The 19,098-nt window shown below is 41.5% G+C and overlaps 1 long non-coding RNA gene across 1 annotated transcript in view; it reads right to left on the bottom strand.

The window, feature by feature from the left end:
* Window positions 1–358: 358 nt before the first annotated feature.
* Window positions 359–19,098, bottom strand: part of LOC122700570 — a 79,575-nt gene continuing 60,835 nt past the window's right edge. The window contains exon 3 of the long non-coding RNA XR_006342809.1: window positions 359–569. This is a non-coding gene — a long non-coding RNA (uncharacterized LOC122700570). The remainder of the gene's footprint in view (window positions 570–19,098) is intronic.

The raw sequence follows: 19,098 nt of genomic DNA, 5'->3' as shown, positions 1-19,098 counted from the left end.
TAGCTAACCAAGTCTTTACTGACCTTCGGGGCTCTCGTCTTCTGAGACAGCCCACACTTTGTCTGTAGAGGGCCCCTCGCCTTCCAAGACGGACCACATTCTGTCTATAGACTGTGTATCTCTCTCAGTGAACCTGTTTTCACTTTACTACGGCTCACTCTTAAATTCTTTCCTGTGTGAGGTGAAGGGCCCTCACTTGGCAGCCCATCACGGGAACTCACCCGAGATCTGAGACATAACCATCCTCTCTCACCCCAGGGCAGAGCTCTCTTGCCTGCCCCCTTGTATCTTTCACAAGCACCCCATATTAAAGAATCTACTTCTTAATCTATCAAAAAAAATTTTTACTGACCTTTGATAAGACGACTTCTCTCAATTCCATTTATTGAAACGGGAGAATTTGGGAAACACTGAGCAGGAGGCAGAGTCAGAGGGCCCAAAAGTCAGTCCTGAGACGTGGTCCCAGCTTCATCCTGAAGTGATGGAGTCCAGAAGGAGGGCAGAGGAAAGGCCTGTCGGTCTTTATGAAGACCCTTCGCTGCTCTCCTGAAGGCAAGCAACTGGAAGAGCTAAAAAGAACAGGAAAGATAACAGCACTTCTCAGAATAGGTACTCACATCTTCAAACTTTTTCCTTTTGTCCTGGTATTAAATCAGTACAAGAGGTAATTCCCTGGCAGTCCAGTAGTTAGAACGCCACACTTTCACTGCCAAGGGCCCAGGTTCAATACCTGGTTGGGGAACTAAGAACCCACAAGCTGTGTGGTGCAGCCCCACCCCCCAAAATCAATACAAGCATATTAAGAAAAAAAAACTTGTATATGCATGTATGTTTGTGTAAATTTATTTCTGAACTGCTTAATTTTTTAAGAATCAATAAGATTCCAAAGCATTGTGTCTAACAAACATCATGTGCCTATGCTATTCTAAGTAAAAATCTTATTTGAGTCTCAAAAATTCCAAAAGGTAGGTACTATTATTCCTGCATTTGAGAGAGGAAATTGTAGTATAGAAATGGTCAGTAACTTCCCCCAAGAAAAAAATTTTATGATTAAACATCTAAAGATTATTTTCTCTTTCTCTGAAAGTCCAAAAACATATTTGTTTGATATCTTTTACATGAATGTCTATTTTGTAGAAAATCACATAGAATTTAGGAGATACATAGTAAGTCAAATTTATGTAATATTTCAAAACCATCAAGTAAACTACAACTTTGATTTTTTTTAAATACTAAAAGAATAAAAATAAGAAATGATTGATGTAAATGTTCTAAGCCTTTGAGGAATACGTGGGCTGCTATTTAGCTCAGGGTCTATCCAGATCTAGTAGAACTCAATATTCACAATGGTGGAGTGATGGTCCATTGCATGTTAGTTGCTCAGTTGTGTCTGACTTTTTGTGACCCCATGGACTGTAGCCCATCAGGCTCCTCTGGCCATGGAATTTTCCAAGCAAGAATACTGGAATGGGTTGCCATTCCTTTCTCTGGGCAATCTTCCTGACCCAGGGATCAAGCCTGGGTCTCCTGTATTACAGGCGGATTCTTACTGATGAGCCACTAGGGAAGACCCGATGGTCCATTAGAGGCTATATTGATTGGCTAGGACTTTCACAACAAAGCACGACAGACCGGATGCCTTAGACAGCAAAAATGTGTTGTCTCGCAGTCTGGAGGCTAGAGGTTCAGGATCAGTGTTGGCTGTGTTGGTCCCTTCCGTGGCCCCTCCCTTGGCTTGTACATGACCATCTTCTCCCCGTGTCTTCATGCGGTCCTCTCTCTGTATATGTCTGTGATCAAATTTCCTCTTCTTATAAGGACATGAGTCATGTTGCATTAGGACCCACCTGGGTAACCTTATTTTAACTTAATCACCTTTTAAAAGACTCTATTTCCAAATATAGCCAACTCTGAGGTACTGGGGAGTTAGGATTTCAACCCAGGAATTTTGAAGGGACACAACTCAGCCCATAACAGAAAAAAAATGATCCAGGAATCAAGAGGAAGCTAGATTCCTCAAATGAACAGGAACACACCAAAAGAGCTAGATAAGCAACCTGGTTAGGAACCTACCCTTGGATGTGTCCTGTGCCTGAAGGTATTAAGCCCAAAAGTTAAGAAGAAGATCTGAATAGTCACCCAGTCACTACTGTCCAAATGGGAAAAATGCTTCATAGCTATAGCTCATATATACTTAAGAGGATAAGTATAAGCATGAATTTGGCTAAAATCCATGCTTCCTTCCCCTAATGTAGCCTTAGATCATTATTTGATCCTCTTCAATTATGTGAGAGTTCAAACAGGAAGATATATGTAATAGATTTGATGTTGGAAATTAACAAGCCCAAGTCCTTCTCTCGGCCTTTTACAGGATGTCACTTGATTATGTGGTCAAGAGCCAATTCTAGTGATATCTCCCAAATTGTTAACATATTTGTTTTCAGAAAGAAACATAGCATGGTTTGTCTAACAAAAGCAAAATAGAGATTAATCCTAAAATTCAGAAATCTGTGGATTGTTTTATTTACTTCTTAAATGAACTGGTTATTCTAACTTTCAGTACTTAGTTTTCATGTCTTTAAAAATATTTGTCAACTTATGCTACATGAAGTATGTTTACTTTTATAATTAAAAAGAAAACTTTTAAACAATTACCACATCTTTCTAAATGTTCCTTTTGGGGAAAAAACCATTTTTAGATTTGTTGTTTTAATTTGCTCAGTCGTTTTTACTTCCTCTAATTAAATAAATCTGATCCTTAAACAGAGTAAAATAAATTTTTGCAGGATGAATCACATGTTACCATTTTAACTTCAGAGAAGTGTCTATAAGGGGAAAAATTGGGAGGACATAAGCAATGAAAACTCTTCCTGCAACATCTCTCTTCTTGCCAATTGAAAAGAAACCTGCTTGAAAGACGAAAGCAGTCCATCAAGTACTGTAATTAGCATGAGGCAGGCACTAAAACCCTACAGCTATCTCACAGGAAAATTTTACTTTTTAAAAACTGACTTTGCAGTTTTCCACACAATAGGGAAAACTTTGTTACATGCATATCTTTGAGGAAGATCTGTATCTTAATATATGAAAAACTTTTAAAGTCAAATCAATAAAAAAAAGAGACAACCCAATAAAAAAATGAACAAAGCCTTGCAAAGTCAGTTTACAAAAGAAAATATACAAATGGCCAATAAGCACATAATAATATAGTTAATTAACATCATTAATTATCAGATAAGTACAAATTAAAATCACAATGATTTACCATTTCACACACACCAGAAAAGCTAAAGTTAAAAAGAATGAGTATACCTGAATGGCCAGGATGAGGAACAACTAGAACTCTTGAAGCCTTGGTGGTATGAAATGTGTGCAACCACTTTGAAACTGTCGTGCGTGCATGCTAAGTCAGTTCAGTCACGTCCAACTCTTCGTCATGCTATAGACTGTAGCTTGCCAGGCTCCTCTGTCCTTTGGGATCCTCCAGGCAAGAATACTGGAGTGGGTTGCCCTGCCCTTCTCCAGAGGATCCTCCTGATCCAAGGATGGAACCTCTGTCTGTGTCTCTTACATCTCCAGCATTGGCAAGCAGGTTCTTTACCACTAGTGCCACCTGGGAAGCCCATAGGTGAAACTGAAACTGGCAATTTCTTTTTAAATATATACCTATCTTATACACCTCTAATCCTCGTTATTTACCCAGGAAAGATGAAAAGTCTTATCTGTAAAAGACTTGCACAATGTCTACAGTAGATTTATTCAATAGCTCCAAACTGGAAGCAACCAAAATGTCCAACAAGAGAAAGGAAAAATAAATTGCAGTATATTCAGATAATACAATACTACACAGAATAACAAAGAATGACTACTAATAACACAACATTGGATGTATCTCAGAAACAGTGCACTAGTCAAAAGAATAGGGCAGACACCAGCATTGCATCCTATTTGATTCCATTTATATGAAGCTCAAGAACAAGCGAAACCAAGCAATGGAGGGAGACATCAAAATGGTGGTGTCTACAAGGTAAAATTTGACTGATATAGGGCAACATACTTTCTAGGGTGGTAGTTACGCAGATGTATAATTTTTATCAAAATTCATTGAATTGGAAACTTAAGAACTGTGATTTTCGTAGTATATCTATTTCACTTCCATAAAGATGTTAGCAAGAGTTGTTAAAACTGACTTTGCCGTTTTCCAATATTTCATGCATACCCGCCTTGTACACTTTTCATCTGCGACTTGGCTGACTAGCTGACTGGCTGCTCACATGCCCCCTACAGGTCGTGACACCCTTCCAGGGAGGTCAAGCAGTAAAAACACTAGTAAGCCCACCCCCACGCTGGACCTTTCTGTTTTGCAAGACCTTACAGAATGTGACATGTCAGAGAGATAAAAATCTACAAGACCCTCTTTAAGAGCCATTAGCTCCAAGTGCTCTCAGCCAAACATAACACGGTGAAGAGGAAAGAATGGGGTCTGTGGAGCCAATTAGACCAGAGTCTAGTCCAGCGCAGGCATTCACCAACTGTGAGCAGGCCACCTAGCATTTCTGAACCTGTTTCTTCTCTCGTAGAACCGATTATTCTATAGGATCAGAGACCATGTTAATAATAGATCTAGATTAAGCCTTGCACATAGTAGGTCCTCAGTGAAGCAAAGCCATCACTGGCCAATCAGCTTCCTGAAAATAAGTAGGGGAGTTTGGCACATAGTCGGGTTCAATAAATATTTAATAAATGAGTGAATGTGTATGTATATGTGTTAGTCGCTCAGTTGCGTCTGACTCTTTGCAACCCCACGGACTGTAGCCTGCCAGGCTCCTCTGTCCATGGAATTCTCCAGGCAAGAATATTGGAGTGGGTTGCCATTCCCTTCTCTCCAGGGGATCTTCCCGACCCAGGGATCGACCCTCGGTCTCCTTCATTGCAGGCAGATTCTTTACTGTCTGAGCCACCAGGGAAACCCAAATGAGTGAATAGTCTGAGAAATTTCTGTTTTCTCTAATTCCTATTAAGTAAATACCAAGGGATGTGCCCAAGCAGCAGCAGGATGGATGATCAAACAGGAAGTATTTTTGCCAATATATTGTCCTATCTCGCATACCTCCTGTTCTTTGGGTCAGATTATTTCAGAACTCAGAACTTGTCTGATTTAGGGAAAGTAATATCGTGCATACACCGTACATATGCAACTCATCTAGTAGATTGGACAACACTCCAGATCAAACATATTAACATTTCCACAGCAAACTTTATAAATATTCACATAAAATAGAATAAAGATAAAAATAGTCTTATATTGTTTCATGTTCATTTTGGCCATGAAATAAATTATTTTTAAAACAATAATAATAGAGCTATTAGGATTGCAGAGTTGCTGGAGACCCTGTAAAGGCTAGCATTCAGGAAACACAGTGCACCAGGCATTCTGGCCTAAGCGTTTTGTATACATTAACTTTTTAAAAACGTTTTATTTTGTACTGGGGTATAGTGGATTCACAATGTTGTGAGAGTTTCAGGTAGACAGCAGAGGGTCTCAGTCATACATATACCACATCGATTCTCCCCCAAACTCTCCTCCCGTACAGACTGCCACATAATATTGAGCATAGTTCCCTCTGCTATACCGTAGCGCCTTGCTGTTCATACATTTTAAATATAGCAGTGGGTACATGTTGATCCCAAACTTCCTAACTATCTCTCCTTCCCCCCATACTTTCCCCCTGGCAACCAGACCCCCATTAACTCTTCACAACAACCCTTATGAAATAGGTACTATTTTTACCACTATTTTCATTTTAAAGGCAAGGAAACTGAGGCACAGACAGGATAAGTACTTGCCCAAGGTCAAAAATTTCACCCCGGAATCTGTATTCTTAGTCATGCATCTATACCGCCTCAATCTTCCCTTTCATCAGAGTATGCAACCTCATACCTCCAAATTTAAAATTATTAAATAGAATTGGTACAGGCCCTGGGTTTCCTATCTTTTTAATGCCTCCGCCACTTGGAAAACTCTAAAGCTTGTTGGAAAGAGTGACTTTAAAAGATCTGTCCTCTTTAACAGACTCAAAAAAGACATTCTTATCTGCCTGAGACAAACAACCATAAGCTAGAAACTCATTTTTTAAATTATTTTTTTAATTTCAAACAGATTATTAATAGAAGAGCACATTCACAAAAGGTTTAACTAGCAGTGTGAGTGACAAAAGAAAAGCCAGCAGCCTACAAAAGCAGAATAACACTCTTTCAGCACCACCAGGTCATTAAAAAAATACATTCAAATTTATGGGTAGCCCAGCCACCTTATCAAACGAAAACAATATAAAAAGCTCACAACTCTGAGGTGGAAAGAGGAGAACTTACTCCACAGAAAAGAGGAAAACTCATGCATCAATCACATAGCTGGCCCAATGTTAACAACTTCTAAACAGTGAAGGTGAAAGAACATTTGTTCACCGAAAGGTCACTTTCTCCACTGCGGGGGAAGGTTTAGGGGCACACGTTGGAAAGTTTGCCTCAGTATGCATGTTATTTTACCCTTGGGCACCATTTGCTTATGAAAGAAGGTTGGTGGTGGAGCAATTAGTCTGGCAGCTAATCAATGTCATTGTACTGAAAGCTTTCAGGAAATGATCCCAATCTAGAAGAATGATGCTTCAATGCTGGGTTTGCTTCTCATGGAAAATATCAAGCACAGAGGATGCTCCCTTGGGAGTACACACTTGCCCTCATGAGTCAGTATTTACCAAGTGTCTATAAAGTAGTTACACTACAATATGTGCTTGGGAACACTAGTTAAACCCAGTTTCCTCCCCACAAATAATTTAACATCTTAATTGGGGGGAATTAAAAAATGTAATCACATCAGGGACAGAAAACATATACAAATTCAAGAGTTGGCAAAATGTTTTGATTTTTCTATTTCTCTTTCTCTATTTGATACACAATTCAAATTACAACTTTTATTCCAACTGACTGAACTCTCAGAAAATACCTGAACCTACTCAGGTCAAGTATTTCCAAACTACCCAACACATAATCAATAGTAATCTATACATATGCATGCATGCTTAGTGTGCATGCTAAGTCACTTCAGTCGTGTCTGACTCTTTGCAACTTATGGACTTAGCCTGCCAGCCTCCTTGTCCATGGGATTCTCCAGGTAGGAATACTGGTGTGGGCTGCCATGCCCTCCTCCAGAGGATCTTCCTGACCCAGGGATCGAACTTGAGTCTCTTATTTCTCCTGCATTGGCAGGCAGGTTCTCTGCCACTAGCGCCACCTGGGAAGCCTGCTTCATATATATGGGGCAGAGCACATAGAAACATAGGTCTCACTCAGTGAGTAGTTGTTGAAGTAAATTGAAATCCTGCTCAATTATACCCAACATAGAAGATTTTTTTCATGAATCTGAGAATGATTCACTAACCACCAGTGACTATGCTTTTGGGTTTAAAGAAACATTCTCCTCAGCCCAGCCTACATTCATTCCTGTAGGAAAGCTTCAGGCAAGGCATAACTTCCTAAATAAACTTTTGCTGTCCACAAAATGTTTGCTACTGTTTAAGGTAGCAAATTGTTTTTTAGTACTTGTTTTTTAGTACTGACCTGGCCCTAAATATAATTCCACCCAAGATTCTCTGTTGTCTTATTCATGATTTACAGTAAAAGGAAGAAAGGTAGTGAAACATAAAGAAAATTAAACTGAGTACTACAGACGGTGTGGAGAAGGAAATGGCACCCCACTCCGGTACTCTTGCCTGGAGAATCCCAGGGACAGGGGAGTCTGGTGGGCTGCCATCTATGGGGTCCACAGAGTCGGACACGACTGAAGCGACTTAGCAGCAGCAGCAGCAGACGGTGACTACAGCCATGAAATTAAAAGACGCTTGCTCCTTGCAAGGAATCCCATGACAAACCTAGATAGCGTAATAAAAGGGCAGAGCCTTCACTTTGCTGACAAAGGTACATTTAGTAGTCCAAGCTATGGTTTTTACAGTAGTCAAGTACAGATAGGAGAGTAAAACCATAAAGAAAGCTGAGCACCAAAGAACAGATGCATTTGAATTGTGGTGCTGGAGAAGACTCTTGAGAGTCCCTCAGACGTCAAGGAGATTAACCCTGTCAATCCTAAAGGAAATCGACCCTGAAAATCCATTGGAAGGACTGATTCCGAAGCTGAAGCTCCAATACTCTGGCCACCTGATGCAAAGAGCCAACCCACTGGAAAAGACTCGGATGCTGGGAAAGATTGAAGGCAAAAGGAAAGGGGGGTGGTAGAGGATGAGATTGTTAGATAGCATCATAGACTCAATGGACATGAGTTTGAGCAAACTCCAGGAGATAGGGAAGGACAGGGAAGCCTGGGTGTATTAAAGTCCGTGGGGTTGCAACGAGTCAGACATGACTCAGCAACTGAACAGCAACAACAAAACTGGGTAAGAAAGTTAACATGAGTTGAGCTGAGGAGGAGGAAGCTGCCAGCCCTCCATTTCCAGCCCTACCTTGTGCCAGGAGGACAACTTCTGTTTGAAGGAGTTCAGGCTCCTGCAGTTCAGGCTGACTGAAGTAAAGAAAGTTTCCTTATCTTTCCTTGAAGAGACCCAGCCCTGCTTCATTGTTTCTCCTGTGTGTGCGCTTACTTGCTCAGCCATGCCCCACTCTGAGAGACCCCATGCACTATATAGCCCATTAGACTCCTCTGTCCGTGGGAGTTTTCAGGCAAAAATACTAGAGTGGGTTACCACTTCCTTCTCCAGGGTCTTTTCCTGACCTAGGGTTGAACCCAAGTCTCCTGTGTCTCCTGCACTGCAGGCGGATTCTTTACCTGCTGTCATCAGGGAAGCCCACTGTTTCTCATGCAAAGCCTGTTAGATACAAATACACTGATCCGAAATGTCAGACCATGAGTCACAATTTCTTACAATGGTACAGCACCTATTCAGCACAAATACACAATTTAAATGCCAAAGCCTTTGACTGTGTGGATCACAACAAACTGTGGAACATTCTGAAAGGATGGGAATACCAGATCACCTGACCTGTCTCTTGAGAAATCTGTATGCAGGCCAGGAAGCAACAGTTAGAACTGGACATGGAACAACAGACTGGTTCCAAATAGGAAAAGGAGTACATCAAGGCTGTATATTGTCACCATGCTTATTTAAGTTATATGCAGAGTACATCATGAGAAATGGTGGGCTGGATGAAGCACAAGCTGGAATCAAGATTGCTGGGAGAAATATCAATAACCTCAGATATGCAGACGACACCACCTTTATGGCAGAAAGTGAAGAGGAACTAAAAAGCCTCTTGATGAAAGTGAAAGAGAAGAGTGAAAAAGTTGGCTTAATGCTCAACATTCAGAAAACTAAGGTCATGGCATCTGGTCCCATCACTTCATGGCAAATAGTTGGGGAAACAGTGGAATCAGTGGCAGACTTTATTTTGGGGGGCTCCAAAATCACTGCAGATGGTGACTGCAGCCATGAAATTAAAAGACACTTACTCCTTGGAAGAAAAGTTATGATCAACCTAGACAGCATATTAAAAAGCAGAGACATTACTTTGTCAACAAAGGTCCGTCTAGTCAATGCTATGATTTTTCCAGTGGTCATGTATGGATGTGAGAGTTGGACTAGAAAGAAAGCGGAGCACTGAAGAATTGATGCTTTTGAACTGTGGTGTTGGAGGAGACTCTTGAGAGTCCCTTGGACTGCAAGGAGATCCAACCAGTCCATCCTAAAGGAGATCAGTCCTGGGTGTCCATTGGAAGGACTGATGTTGAAGTTGAAACTCCAGAACTTTGGCCACCTGATATGAAATGACTCATTTGAAAAGACCCTGACGCTAGAAAAGATTGAAAGCAGAAGGAGAAGGGGATGACAGAGGATGAGATGGTTGGACTGCATCACTGGCTCAATGGACACGAGTTTGGGTAAACTCCAGGAGATGGTGATGGACAGGGAGACCTGACGTGCTGCAGTCCATGGGGTCACAAAGAGTCAGACACGACTGAATGACTAAACTGAACTGAAATGTATTTTTAATATTCATAAACTATAACCAAATTCTTATCACATCTAACCTTTGTCTATAAGTCAGATATGACCTGAACTCAACCAAACCTTTAAAGGGGTAAGTAAAAAGTGCCCAAGATTCCATCCTATGTCCAATGAACAAAAAAGTCTAATTCTTCTTACCTTCCTACTTTTTTTAGTCTATTTCCCTTGGGTTCCTCCCCTTCCCATAATCAGTTACAGTCAGTCCTCCTATCTGTGGATTGGTAGAGCTAACTGTACTGTAGTTAGTCATTTCATATAAGAAACTTGAGCATCCTCAGATTTTGGTACCTGTGCAGGGTGGGTGGGGGTCCTGGACCAATGTATATTCAAGGGACAACTACACCATCATAATTCAATAAATGTTACAGGGAGTCTATTATATGTCTCTTGGGCAGTGGGGATGCTGTGTAAACAAAACAGATGCAACTGTTCCTACCTTCCTGTCTGGTGACAACAATAGGCTTCAAACAAAGGACATTTACAACCAGAGGCTTAAAATCAGTCCTCATAGGAATAAGCAAGCTATGGTGGAATGATTTTCCCACTAAAAGGAATTATTCTATTCACTTGGGAATGTCAACATGGTTTCCAATAACAAATAGCAATGAGACACATCAAAGGCAGTATACCAAACACCTGCTCTGACAACAACACAAGCAAATAATTGTCATCAATGTGGATGATATTTTAAAATTTTCACTGGAGTATAGCTGATTTACAGTGTTGTGTTAGTTTCAGGCGCACAGCAAAGTGAATCATTATACATATATGTGTGTACACGTATATGTGCATGCTCCATTATGCCTGGCTCTTTGCGACCCCATGGATTGTATCCCACCCAGCTCCTCTGTCGATGGAATTTTCCAGGCAAGAATATTGGAGTGGGCGGCCATTTCCTGCTCCAGGGGATGTTCCTGACCCAGGGATTGAACCCACGTCTCTTGTGTCTCCTACATCGGGAGGCTGATTCTTTACTACACCACCTGGAAAGCCCATACATACACATATATCCACTTTAAATACAAATAACCTTGTCTGAGAAGAGCTGAATTATGGTCCTGAAATGCAAACCTCATACTAAGTCCCTGCCCTCACTGTCCTTCTCTTATTTCTGCATCCCTTTTCCACTCCCCCTCGCCCCAGGTTTTATAGAGGCTACTAGGTCAGCAACCTAATGCCAGGTCATTCTGAACCTATACACTGCATATCCAGGTCTAGTTCTCTGTAACAATCTCCCCTTCAGCTGGTTGTGATCATCTCATATGAAACTGAGCATGACTTGAGTTAATTACAATTAAAACCAAAGCATAGTAAGAAGCTGGTAAAATCCCTTTAACAAGGAAACACCAAGTTGTAAATCAACTATGCTTCAATAATAGTAAAAAAATAAGAAGCAGGGGGCTCTACTGTACACTGCAGGATATTTAGCAGCATCTTTGGCCTCTACCCACTAAATGCCAATGTTCTAGGGTGTCTACAGATTTTGACACAAATGAAACATCTTGCTGTTGTTGAATGGGAAGAACATCAACCTATGCAAGACTCTGGCTATAGTGGTAAAAGAAAGCAAAGGCAATGGACAGCCTGGGGGCGGTGGGAAGCAAATGAATTACAGGTTGGAGCTGATCCTCAGGGCAGATGGCAGGGGTCTGGGGAGCCAGAGCCTTCAGGAGTTGTCACAATGGACCAGCTTCAACACTTAACACTCATACGTCATTTTTCACTAAAAATGGTCCTTCCCAACGTGACTGTCCATCTTCTTCACTAGATTGCCCTCCAAATGCCTCTGGCTGTTTTAAAGATCAAATATCTTCTCAAAGGGCAAAGAGTTGCTATATTAAGAGCACTCAGGAGAAGGAGACACAGGCATGTTGAGAGAATATGTTGAGAATAAAAAGCAAAACTTTCCATGATGAGTATCTCGAAAGGGACAACACTCATGTGAACATGCAAGTTTTAACATACTTGTTTGCATGTCAGTTTAACTACCTGATAGTCATAACACCATTCCTTGCATTTACCCTAAGGAAATGCACAAAAATAGGATGCCGGACAATTCTATGAATGAAAAGGATAGAAAACAAAAGGATATGAAATAATTTAGAGGTTTCCACAATATGCTGAAAAATGTTTAGACTTTGGAAATCAGGCAGAGCTGGGTTCAAATCCTGACACTGTCTCTTACTAAGCATGCAACCTCAGGCAATTTTCTTAAATTATCTGAGAGTTTACTAAGTGCAAAATGGAAATTAAAAATACCTACCTCTTGAAATCACTGTGAGGACTAGTGGAGTAATACATTTAAGTACTGAACTGATGCCAGGTGGCTCAGTGGTAAAAAGAATGCCTGCCAATGCAAAAGACGAAGGAGACATGGGTTTAATCCCTGGGTCAGGAAGATCCCCCAGAGAAGGAAATGGCAACCTACTCCAATATTATTGCTTGGAAAATCACATGGACATAAGAGCCTGGGAGGCTATAGTCCTTAGGGTTGCAAAGAGTAGGACATCACTGAGCATGCGCACAAAAGTAATGCCTAACTCTATACCCAGAAGAAGCTGTATATAAAAAACTACGTGCGTACATGCTAAGCTGCTTCGGTCGTGTCTGGCTTTTTGCGACACTATGGAGGGTAACCCACTAGTCCATAGGATTCTCTAGGCAAGAAAACAGGAGTGGGTTGCCATTTCCTTCTCCAGGGGATCCTCTCAATCCAGGGATTATATAAAAGATCTACATCTCACAAAAGAACTAGAATGCTATTCTAACCCCAACAATGATGTAAACTGAGAAGGCAGGCTGAAAATATTCCTCTTTTCATTCAGCAAATATTGCTGAGCACTGGTTCCTCTACTAGGGGTAGAACGGTGAACAAGATTATGGATCTTTCTACAACGACGTCTTCAAATTACCTGCAGCTCAAAGATCCCTATAGAAAGGAGAAGAGTATAATAGCAGGTCTAAGAAATAATGTATTTCAGATTCATGACAGCTGTCTTGCCTGGAAAAACTGGCCTTAATTATATTTATATAATTAATATCTTTTTACATTCTTTCAGTTTAGTGGCTCAGTCATGTCCGACTCTTTGTGACCCCGTGGACTGAAGCACGCCAGGCCTCCCTGTCCATCACCAACTCCCGAAGTTTACTCAAACTCATGTCCATTGAGTCGGTGATACCATCCAACCATCTCATCCTCTGTTGTCCCCTTCTCCTCCCGCCTTCAATCTTTCCCAGCATCAGTGTCTTTTCCAATGAGTCATTTCTTCGCATCAGGTGGCCAAAGTATTGGAGTTTCAGCTTCAGCATCAGTCCTTCCAATGAATATTCAGGACTAATTTAGTTGCAAGAAACAGAATCCAGCTCTGAGTAATACGAGCAAAAGAGAATTCATTTCAAGGTGCGGTGTGGCTCAGAGAACCAGAGGCCTGGAGAAGCAGGCTTAGGCAGGGCAGGGACCAGAGACACCGCTGGGTTTTCCTGTATCAACAGAGCTGCCACGTGACTGATTCTGCTCCAATTATTTTGTTAGTTTAGCCTCCATTCTTGCATCTTACCTCTCAGGCCCCAAAGCCCCAGAAGAGTCTAATAGCCTATTTTAGGACACATATCAACCTCTCAGCTAAGGAAGATCAAATCTCCTTCAATTATAATCTCAGCAAGATTGTTCAAATAGCAGAGTTCAGTTTAGTTCAGTTTAATCACTCAGGTGTATCCAACTCTCTGTGACCCCATGGACGGCAGCACGCCAGGCCTCCCTGTCCATCACCAACTCCCAGAGTTTACCCAAACTCATGTCCATTGAGTCAGTGATGCCATCCAACCATCTCATCCTCTGTCGTCCCCCTCTCCTCCTGCCTTCAATCTTTCCCAACATCAGTCTTTTCAAATGAGTCAGCTCTTTGCATCAGGTGGCCAAAATATTGGAGTTTCAGCTTCAACATCAGTCCTTCCAATGAATACCCAGGACTGATCTCCTTTAGGATGGACTGGTTGGATCTCCTTGTAGTCCAAGGAACTCTCAAAAGTCTTCTCCAACACCACAGTTTAAAAGCATCAATTCTTCAGCACTCAGCTTTCTTTATAGTCCAACTCTTACATCCATACATGACTACTGGAAAAACCATAGCCTTGACGAGATGGACTTTTGTTGACAAAGTAATGTCTCTGCTTTTTAATATGCTGTCTAGGTTGGTCATAACTTTTCTTCCAAGGAGTAAGCGTCTTTTAATTTCATGGCTGCAATCACCATCTGCAGTGATTTTGGAGCCCAAAAAATGAAGTCAGCCACTGTTTCTCCATCTATTTGCCATGAAGCAGCAGAGGCCATTTACCAAAAGGAAATTGGAATAGTATTACTGAAAGATAAAGACTGAATGATAGTGACCAAAATAAAACATACAGTAATAGTAATAATAATAACAACAGAAACTAGCTTTTAATGAGCACTTATGTAGTATTGGGGCTTTGCTGTTGGCTGAGATGACAAAGAATCTGCCAGCAATGCAGGTGACCTGGGTTTGATCCCTGGGTCAGGAAGATCCCCTGGAGAAGGGAATGGCAATCAACTCCAGTATCTTTCCTGGAGAATTACATGGACAGAGGAGCCTGACAGGCTACAGTCCTTGGGGTCACAAAGAGTCGGACATGACTTAGTGACTAATATTTTTTATTTTATGTAGTATTAGGTACTATGTTAAGCATCCTATTGGACTATTTCCACAATCCCACAAGGTAGAAAGTATTATTACTTTTAAAGATTAACAAACTGAGCTCAGATATGTTAAATGATATACCATGTGTCACACCGCTAGAAAATTGAAACCTATTCTGATACCAAAAATGTGCTGAATTGCTATGCTATTTTGCCTCTTTTCTTAACTCTGGGCAGTAAATAACCAAGTGCTCAATACTCGAAACTTTGATACTTAAAAGAAGAAAAAAAAAACTCCTATAATGTGATAAGTATATTTGGTGTTGGCAGCGAATGATAATCTAGCTATAGAATGGGAAGCAGCAACCGCAGAGCTTATAAATGAAACATAGAAACCCAGAATCATGTTTTGCAAAAAAGGCAAACGGCAATTCATTGACTACAGATATTTTCCTCATCTCTCTGTAGCTTAGAAACTGTTAACCTTGACAGTGAACAAGTAGCTTACTGCAAATTGGATTTTAACCACCAGCATGAGCAGGCTTTCAATCAAATGTCTGTGGATTAGTCAAGTTCAGTGAAAAACTGAGAGTACACAAATATCGTCTGTCATGTTAGTTTTACCTTTACAATGAATTCTCTGTTGCTGAATTGATAGAATGAAAGTTGAAATAGCCTCTATTTGCAAAATTTTAAATAAACCAAAGAATATGTCTCTGCTGTACTTTTCAAAAATGTAAATAATCTCATCCATAGCTTGAATAGTGCTAATAAATAAGAGACAATGTGCAGAACTGGGGGACCGGCCACCCTTCCTCCAGTGCTCATCCATGAGTGGTGTGCCCACCGGTCCTGTGAGCCAGTCACAGACCCGAGCCTGGAGGCAGTGTGGGTGAGGGACAGAGACCCGGCAAGGACCAGACTTCCTCTGTGCAAGTCTCAGGGCACCGCTGCGTGTCTTCACAGCCCTGGGCCCATTTTCAGTAAACAGCTATCTCCACGACTTGCTCTCAGGACTAGATAAGTAGCACTGTAAATTGCTTGGAACCAGGTTCTCTTCGGGTGGTTCCCCAGAAGCAGAGTGTGAGGTAGAGTTTCTTGTGAATGTGATTTTTTAATAAAAGAGTAAGAAAAGCAGAATAGAGCAGAGTAAGAAATCTGAACAAGGATGTGGTCTCCTCTGGAAATTGCTTTAGCCTGATCCATGGGAAGATCTGGAGCAGCAACTGTACTATAGAGGCAGGGGACTGGTCATCGGCCACTGGTTAGTGGCTTAGGAAAATGGTGGGATAGAGGGCCAGGTGGCAGTTCTATGCAGAAGAGGGTAGCAGTGAGCATTAACGATCAGTCCTCAGGTAAGAGGATTTGAGCAGAGAACCAACAGCATCTATTCACATGCTTGTGCGGCACATGGTAAGTGCTTGATAAATATTAGCTCTTTATCTTATCCTCTACCTAGCAAATATTTATTAAGCCCAGGAGCCTTGTTAGGCAATGAAGGTAAGAAGATGAATAATGTATAGTTCTTGTCCTGGAAGCGTTCACAGACCAGCTGGAAAGACAGGTGAACATTGGACTATAAAAATGCAATGGGAAGTAGGAGAAGTTATCTTTGGAGCCTCTTCTCACACACCCCTTTCTTTGAATGACCTCCTTTCACCCAGTCTAAGGGCCTAGGGTCTTTTCCTTGCTAGCCATCTCTCCCCTGGCAACACTCAATGTCCAGATCTTTATTTCAGAAATTATTTTTTTTTCTTTTTAACACCTAGCACAGATATATGTGTGATAATGGCAGTGGTTGCATTCGTGAGCATGAAATCAATAAGTGGGCCCTACAACCTGTATTTTTAAAAAATATAAGGAGACTTGAACATAATAGAGGGAAAAAAATATCAGAATGCATCATAGTGTTAAGTAAGGCTAAGAGTAGATATAACTATGGCCTTTGCGTATATACATCTGTATACATGTATTTGTATACGCGTATGTATTAATAGACATTCTTCCTTTCCTGCTTTCAGGGTAAATGTTTTTTTTAAAATGAATAACCACTAAACACATTTGAGAAACACTAGCCAAACTAAACCTGGCTGTTAGTTTGCGAAGGTATCATTTCACTCAGATAACAAACAGTCCCAAATCGTTCACAATACAATTTCAGAATCAAAGTATGAAATTTGAGGTAGCAATTCAAGTAACTTTGCAGAAAAAAGGTGTAAATATTTTGGTTAACTGTGTCTTTCATCATCCCTCCTGTTAATAACCCTGCTTTTTAACCTAAGATTTTTGAACGTCTTACCAAGTTCAGAGCTGTGTACTGAGCATACAACAAACAGAAAGACATAGGCCATCGAGGAGTTATTAATTTTACAAATACAAGTCGACAATTTTAGTTAAGCATGGTAAATGCTATAACAGAAGCATGTAGCTGCTAGAACCTGAATTTAAAACCTCTCCAGCACAAGGTGTCTCTTCTGATCAGTGTGAGGGACCGTCGGTGGCTGCCCTCAAGGGCCTTACAGTCTTATTTGGCAGATATAATACATGGAAAGAGATAAAAATATAATAACACAGAAGTATTTTTTGAAGCAGGGAGGGGGTTTTGATTTTTTTAAGCTCCAGAAAGACAAAGGAGAAGTGCAAAACCAGGAGACTAGCTTGATTCTGGAAAGCTAGCCTGGGCCACAGATTCATGAGCAGGGGCCAGAGAAATGCAATTAAGCATGGGTATTGCTGCTTAGCCTGGAACACAATTAACACAGGCACTTATTGAATGTGTGAACACAGGCAAATACCTGTTGCCCATCAGTGGGTTGCTCCTCTGACCATTCCTTATAAGCAGCAAGAATGTAGTTAACAAGAATCTGCTTCACATTAGATTTACCAAATCTAAGAAAAATCAGCACAAATCTGGTGAAAATGATAAGACCTTGAAAACCCGTCTCCTGGGACTGACAATGAGTGTTGAAACCAAGAATGTAACACCTATCTTAGTCCATTCAGACAGCTCTAACAAAAACATCATAGAATAGGTGGTTTAAACAACAAACATTTCTTTCTCACAGTTCTGGGAAGTCCCAAATCAAGGTTTCTGGAGATTCAGTGTTTGGTGTTTCTTGGTTTATCGGCTTTTGCTCATTGAGTCCTCACTGGTAGGAGAAGCAAGGAATCTCTCTGAGGCCCTTTTATAAGGGCCCTAACCCCATTCATGAAGGCTTGACCTTTGTGACCTAGTCACCTCCCAAAGACTTCACCTTCATATACCATCATGCTGGGGAGTAGGTTTCAATGTGTGAATCTGGGGGAAGACACATTCAGTCTGTTGCATTCCTCCCGTGACCTCCCTAAATCCGTATCTTTCCAGCACACAGAATACATTCAATCCATCCAAGAGCCCCCAAAGTTTTAGCTTGTTGCAGTGTCAACTTTAAGGTCTAAGTCCAAGCTCTCATCTAAACATCATCTAAATCATATACGGGTGAGACTTGAAGTATGAGTCATCCTGAGCAAATTCCTCCCCACCTGTGAACCTGTGAAACCAAACATGTTATGCACTTCCAAAAAACAATAATGGGACAGGCATAGACGAGACATTCCAATTCCAAAAGGGAGAAACAAGAAAGGAGTAACAGCCTCATGTAAATCCAGAACCTAATGAGGCAGATAACATTAAACCTTAAAGCTCAAGAATAATCCCCTTTGGCTCAATGCTCTGCCTTCCGGGCTCATAGCATGGCAACATCACCCCTGCTGGGGAGTGCCCCCCTCCTCCCCATGCCACCGTTCTCCTGGGCTGGGGGCAGTTTCCCTGTGGCTCCAGGCAGCTCTAACCTCAAACCTACAAGGAGACTGCCATGCCCCTGAGGCCACATGCTCTGCATGCCAGTGGAGACAGCATCATATAGATGCCACCACATTTTGCTGCCTGAATCTTTCTGGAGGTCTGGCCTTCAAGGCTGAGCTGCACTGGGCCCCCTGTAGCTGCACCTGGGATGAACAAGGAACACTGAACCAGAGGACAGCGGGGCAGGGGGCACCCAGGTAGAGTCTGTGATGTGAGAGAGCTCTGGCATCACACACAGGGGTCACACGGGCACAGTAGAACCCACTTTGAAACCACTCTGCCTACCCATCTGTCCCCCTCTCCCTGCACTAGGGACCTGTGATGGAATTGGCAGCTCTGATTATCTCTCAGTCACCTTCTAGGTCATTCTTCTATTGCTTTGGAGTAATTCCTGGCTTCTGTTCAGATGGGCTTCCCTGATAACTCAGTTGGTAAAGAATCCACCTGCAATGCAGGAGACCCCAGTTTAATTCCTGGGTTGGGAAGATCTGCTGGGGAAGGGATAGGCTACCCAGCCCAGTATTCTT

This window comes from Cervus elaphus, chromosome 9, assembly GCF_910594005.1.
Source record: "Cervus elaphus chromosome 9, mCerEla1.1, whole genome shotgun sequence".
Taxonomy (NCBI): Eukaryota; Metazoa; Chordata; class Mammalia; order Artiodactyla; family Cervidae; genus Cervus; species Cervus elaphus.
The sequence above is the reverse complement of the archived record's forward strand: the minus strand, read 5'-3'. Positions and strand labels throughout refer to the sequence as shown.